Source organism: Lactuca sativa, chromosome 6 (assembly GCF_002870075.4).
Source record: "Lactuca sativa cultivar Salinas chromosome 6, Lsat_Salinas_v11, whole genome shotgun sequence".
Lineage (NCBI taxonomy): Eukaryota > Viridiplantae > Streptophyta > Magnoliopsida > Asterales > Asteraceae > Lactuca > Lactuca sativa.
Window position 1 is genome coordinate 66,847,731 of NC_056628.2, and position 6,861 is coordinate 66,854,591.

The following is a 6,861-nucleotide window of genomic DNA, read 5'->3' on the forward strand; positions in this document are numbered from 1 at the left end:
CAGCTCACGGCTGAGGAGGCCAAGGCAGCACCAGATGTGGTTGCTGGTACGTTTCTATTCTGTCTCAGTTATTGTGATTGTGTTATGCTTATTGTTTGTACCTGTGGTTAAGTACGTTTTTAGTGAATTCTTTGCCCGCTTTGGTATTATTTTACTCGGGGGCGAGTCGGTCGTTTGTATCTCAAACCTTCTCTAGAGGGTTCAGTGTGCCGATAGATGATCTTGAGTGTCCGTTGCGAGTTACGATCGCCAACGAGCACGGGGTTTCTGCTTCTTCAGTCTACCGAGGATGCCAGTTGGAGATTTTCAGGGTGTCCTTCCTGATAGATTTGATTCCTATCCCCATGGGGGATGTATGCGTGATTGTAGGGATGGATTGGCTTAGCCGTTTTGGCGCCATGATTGACTGTGAGGGACAGCGGCTGGTGGTTCGAACCCCAAGTGGGGGAGAGCTAGTAGTATATGGTGAGGGCACCAGGTCGGGATCAAGGTTTTGTTCGACAGCCAAGGATCGACAGTATATTCAGCACGGGTATGCCGATTATTTGGCGTATGTGGTAGATACGCGAATAAAAGAGAATCTCTCAGTTTTAGAGGTCCCGGTGGTTAGAGAGTTTGCTGATGTGTTTCCGGAGGAGTTACCCAAAGTGACTCCGATGAGGCAGGTTGAGTTCAGGATTGATCGAGTGCAAGGTGCGGCCCCTATCGCCAAGGCGTTGTACCGTTTGGCACTGACATAGATGCAGGAGCTATCATCTCAGTTGCAGGAGCTGCTAGGTAAACAATTTATTCGTCCAAGTAGTTCACCCTGGGGAGCACCGATCCTTTTCGTTAGGAAGAAGGACAGTGCGCACCGGATGTGCATTGACTATAGGGAGCTGAACAAGTTAACGGTGAAGAACCGTTATCCGCTCCCGAAGATAGACGATATTTTCGATTAGCTGCAGGGTACATCTTGGTTTTCCAAGATTGATTTGAGATCAGGATACCACCAGGTCAGGGTGAGGGAGGAAGACGTGGAGAAGACCGCGTTTCGAACTCGTTATGGTCATTACGAGTTCGTAGTGATGCCGTTTGGGCTCACCAACGCGCCAGCAGTGTTCATGGATCTGATGAACCGAGTCTGTAGACCGATGCTCGATCGCTCGGTCATTGTGTTCATAGATGAGATCTTGGTATATTCCAAGACCTGAGAGCAGCATGAAGAGCATCTCAGGGAGCTGCTGGGGGTTCTGCGGCGAGAACGGTTGTATGCCAAGTTATCGAAATGCGAGTTTTGGTTACGAGAGGTCCAGTTCCTTGGACACCTCGTTAACCAGGAGGGGATTTTGGTCGATTTGGCCAAGGTGGAGGTGGTTATGTAGTGGGAGACTCCAAAATCTCCCTCAGACATCAAGAGTTTCTTGGGTTTAGCAGGGTATTATCGGAGATTCATTCGTGATTTCTCCAAGATTTCCATACCCCTCATTCTTCTAACGAGGAAAGGGATGGTTTTCCGGTGGGGCCTTGAGTAGCAGAGGGCGTTTGAGACCCTCCGACAGTGTTAATGTGAGGTGCCGGTGTTGACACTCCCCGAGATACCCTACGCACGATCTTGAGTTGGGAGCGGTGGTTTTCGCTCTCAAGATTTGGAGGCATTATCTGTATGGGGTCCGATGTACTATATATATGGATCATAAGAGTTTGAGGCACATCATGGATCAGCCGAACCTGAACATGAGGCAGTGCAGGTGGCTGGATGTGGTCAAGGACTATGATTGCAAGATCCTTTACCATCCTGGTAAAGCGAACGTGGTTGCGGATGCTCTGAATCGCAAGTCAGCCAGGTCCTCAACCCCAACCATGTGTATGAGGATAGTGGTGGATTCCCCGCTGGTGGGTTTGGTTAGGGATGCTCAAGTTGAGGGCATGAGACCAGAGAACTAGAAGTTGGAGAGGATCAAGGGTGAAAGCACCCGGTCGCAGATTGTTGACCCGTTACGATCGGGTTTGGGTTCGGATGTCCGGAGGGGTCCGGCAGACAATGATGGAGGAGGCTCATAAGTCTCATTTTTCTATTCACCCGGGAGCCACCAAGATGTACCATGATTTGAGTTCGAGTTATTGGTGGCCTGGCATGAAGCGAGATATCGCTTGGTTTGTTGAGAGGTGCTTGACCTGTAGGATGGTCAAGGCCAAGAATTAGAGGCCGCATGGTAAGCTGCAGCCTCTGGAGATTCCCATGTGGAAATGGGAACGGATCGTGTTGGATTTCATCACGAATTTGCCGAACACGACAAGGGGGTTCAATGCTATATGGGTCATCGTGGACCGATTGACCAAGAATGCCCATTCCTTAGCCATACGGGAGAGTTCGTCGGCATAGAAGTTGGCCTACCTGTACGTCAGAGAGATTGTCTCGCCATGGGGTTCCATTTTTTATCGTTTCCGATCGAGATGTCAGGTTTACTTCCCGTTTTTGGCAGAAGTTCCATGAGGAACTGGGTATGCGACTGCATTTTAGCATGGCGTTCCATCCGTCAGACTGATGGGCAGAGTGAGCGGACCATTCAGACCCTCGAGGATATGTTGAGGGCGTGCGTAATTGATTTCGGTGGGAGTTGGGATTCCCACCTACCGCTTGCAGAGTTTGCCTATAGCAGCAACTATCATTCTAGCATTGGCGCCCCACCTTTCGAGCTGTTGTATGGGCGGAAGTGTAGGACCCCAGCCTGCTGGGGCGAGGTTGGGCACAGGGTGATGGGTCGGACAGAGGTAGTTCTGCAGACTACCGAGATGATACAGTATATTAGATAGTGACTGGAGACCGCTCAGAGTCGGCAGAAAAGTTGTGCCGACCGACGCCAATCTGAGCTGGAAATTCAGGTGGGCGACATGGTTCTCCTGAAAGTCTCACCCTGGAAGGGTGTGATCCGCTTCAGGAAGATGGGAAAATTGGGTCCCCGTTATATTGGGCCGTTCAGGATTGTTGCCAGGGTTAGCAGGGTGGCTTATAGGCTATAATTTCCGGAGGAGCTCAGCCGGATCCACAACACATTTCATTTTTCGCAATTGCGAAAACGCATTATGGACCAGGAGGCAGTGGTATCGTTGGATGACATTTAGGTCGATGAGCCCCTGAACTATGTGGAGAGGTCTGTGGCTATTTTTTAAAGGAAGAAGAAGATTTTGCGGAATAAGGAAATACCTTTAGTAAAGGTACAGTGGGAACATCGGAGGGGATCCGAGTGGACATGGGAGCCGGAGGCGGAGATGCGCTAGCATTACCTGGCATTGTTTACCCAGCGGACTTCGAGGGTGAAGTCTAGTCCAAGTGGGGGAGAGTTGTAACACCCTGATTCTCAGGTATTGTTTAAATATGATTTGTTGGGTTAAGCTTTACTCGACGAGTTGGTTGACCTACTCATCGAGTAGCAGCGGGGTGGGAACGCATGTTAAATGACCTACTCGACGAGTCCAAATTGGGACTTGTCGAGTAGGAGCTGGCAGATGAAACCCTAAATCCTGGGGTTTGCACCTCTATTTAAAGGAGCATCAACCTCCTTTGGCCTATTTGCAGTCTTTGAGATCTCCTTAAAACCGTAATACACGTGTGTATGTGTGTGTCATTGTGTGTTTGAAGCTTGAAAAGAGGATATTTGGAGGGAGAAGGCTTGGAGGAGAAGGAGATTGGAGCTAGTAGAGTGTGGAATCAACACTTATCTCGGTTATCATCTTCTAGAGGTAACCAAATCGACTTTTTCCTTGTGAATCTCTTCTATTGGTTGAGTGTCAGGGTTTTTGGTGAGACGTTAAGTTGGAAAGATGAGCTATGGGCTAGATCTGAGGTTGTAACTTCAGATTTGGACCCTCCTTGGATTCTAGAAGCATAAAGTTACAGTTTTGGTCATGATTATGGTCCCTCTTGAGCATGAAGCTCCATTAAGAACTTAAAATAGGCATTTAGAGCCTTTATGGCGATGCATGCACGTAAAGTTTGCAACTTTAGATGATAAGCATGCCCTAGAAGCTTGGATCTGTGATTTGGAGCCACTGCATGGCTCAAAACAAGTCTGTGTGGAAGAAGGACTGAACGGAATCGACGAGCCACAAGATTGACTCGGCGAGTCACATGAAGATGGCCATGAACTCGATGGGTTGGATGAACAACTCGGCGAATCTGATGAATATTACCATAAGACTCGACGAGTTGAAGAACAACTCGGCAAGTCAGATGAGTTTTCCCTAAGATATGTTTGTATGTGTATCCGTCGAGTTGCAAGGGCGGAACTTGACGGGTGGCCTTAAATCTTGAACGAGAATCGAAGGAACTCGACGAGTCACCCCGATGACTCGGTGAGTTGGAATGTGCTTAAGGGAACTCGGCGAGTAGCTGAGGGTACTCGGCGAGTTGGGGTCAACATGGATGGTTGACCTTGATTGAGGACTTTGAATTTGATCAGGGGTTGACTAGTGGGTTGTGGAGTACCTTATAAGGTTAAGGACTTATGAGTATAATGTACTATGATCATAGGTGGTGGAGCCTATGTCAAGTGATCCGAGAGTTGGATTTTATCTTCCGAGTCGACATCTGCAAGGTGAGTTATCCTCACTATATCGATAGGGTCTACGACACCAAGGTTGGCCCTTTAGTTGTTATTGTTATGGTATGCTACATGTGGTTAAGATCTGTTAGATCGGAATTTAGGTAGATAGTATGTTATGCTCTTATGATCCGTAAGGATTGGTATGTTAGTGACCTGCTAGGTCGGTACTCTAGTTACGAGAGAATTCTATGATTGATGATCAGTGTGATAGATATGTTTGATGTTTGTATATGCCGGTATATGATAGTTATCCGCAAATGGTTATTTGCTTGTTGGTTGGGTTGAGGCGGTCCTGCTTTGTGCTGAAGGCTACATACCCTATGAGCGGTCTGGGGAGACTGTAGGCCCACGTGGCGGACCAGTCATGCCGAAGACTTGGGATAGATTTAGATAGACTGTAGGCCCAGTAGGGCGGTCCAGTCAGGCCGATGGCCCAGTATACATGTCGATTGATTGATTGTTACTGATATGGCCTTATCAGTGTGGTATTGGTATTTTGGGGGTAGCTCACTAAGCCCTCAGGCTTACAGTTTTCAGTTTATAGTTTTAGGTACCTCAGGAGATCATGGCAAGGCGAAGACGTGACCATACCGCTCCTCATCCTTATGTTATGATTTTGGGACACTTTAATGGATATTTATTTGAAAACATTTTTTTGTAAACAATGCTATATGGTTTTTATTTATCATTGAAAAGGTTTAAATTTGGCATAAATTTTATGGATGTTACGTTACCAGCCCCTTTACCTAACCGATGGGTTGGTATACCAAATCTATCTTCGAGACTTCCAATCTTGCACCTGGTCCTACCACCAAGTTCCCAAGAGTCAACCACCAGGCTACCCAGCCTGAACCCCTCTGCATCACACACTGGTTACCCGTAGTTCCTGCAACTCAAGATCCAACCCTTGACTCAACAGTCACTACCAATTCCAACCTGAGTTTCCATAATCACCCAAGCTCGCCCACGGACACAAAAGATCTCAATCCCAATACAAAGAATAATTTCCTAACGACCCTGGCCAGCGTGCCCAAAGCACGAGCTGATCCCCCTTCCATGCATGTGACCATCTCATAAAATAGTCTACTTCGAACTGACGAATACTACGATCCTATCACTGCCTAACACTACTTCCCTCCAATCATGCTTACCACTCATGGCCTTTCCACACTCCACTATCACATCGTCGCACCTATCAAGCTGAATGCTATATCCCATCAAGAGTTTGTGTCGCACCTACAAATTCCCACTGCTCACTATGCATAATCAAGGCGATGCCAACCGGCGATTGGGAGTTTCCTGAACTCCCACCAACACAACCTAAATAGCCACATGTTTCTCCCCCACTTGGACTCGATGATGCTCTTTCAACTCTTATGCCTTATGGATCTCCGATCCATTTTCATCAATATGCATGACCCGCCCAAATCCTTTGCCAACACACAAGCACCCCATAGTTATCCCAGCACAATGATCACTTAGCTTTGGAAATCCTGAAGAATACTCTTGTATTCTTAACCAGTCGGATGATCTAATCACCCCCCCCCCCACTAAAGCGCCCTTTTACCAAAGAATTCCGAAGGCAAATACAAATTTACCACCATCTTACCGTTGCCTATCGATCGGTAAATGCTACGGGCTACCCCGCAGTCTCACAACACTCTTGCCTCATCACCACGGTCCAAAACTTCACAGTCGATCCATCAGACTGGACACACCCTAAATCAAGCACCTACTCGTAATGTCACCTGCTGACACGATAAATCCTGCTACGCTTGTAGCAACCCATAGTCCTTGAGTGATAACTCCATTATACGGTTTCCCACTCGTGCTGCAATGTAACACCCGATTCCTGGTACACAGTTAATTCAAGCATTTCTTGTGTTTTTCTCTGGGACTTGACGAGTTGTAGGTCCAACTCGTCGAGTAGAGTCGAGATCCGCGGACAGTTTAAGTGACCTACTCGACGATTTGGAAGATTGACTCGACGAGTAGGTGTTGTTTGGGTAAAACCCTAAATTGAGGGTTTGCACCCTATTTAAACACCTTATCTTAGCATCCATCGTCCCTATTACTCTCATAAAGCATTATCTCGAAACCCTAGCATTATGTGAGTGTCCTAAGGCTATTTTGGTGCATTTTTATGGATTGTGAAGCTTGAAAAGAGGAAGGAAGCTTGGGAGTTCGAGTTGGGGATTGGAGATCCAGAGATTTTGTTGCATTTCCAGCTCATTCAAGGTAAATTTCCCCTGTCTTGGTCTTCCATGTGTTTATT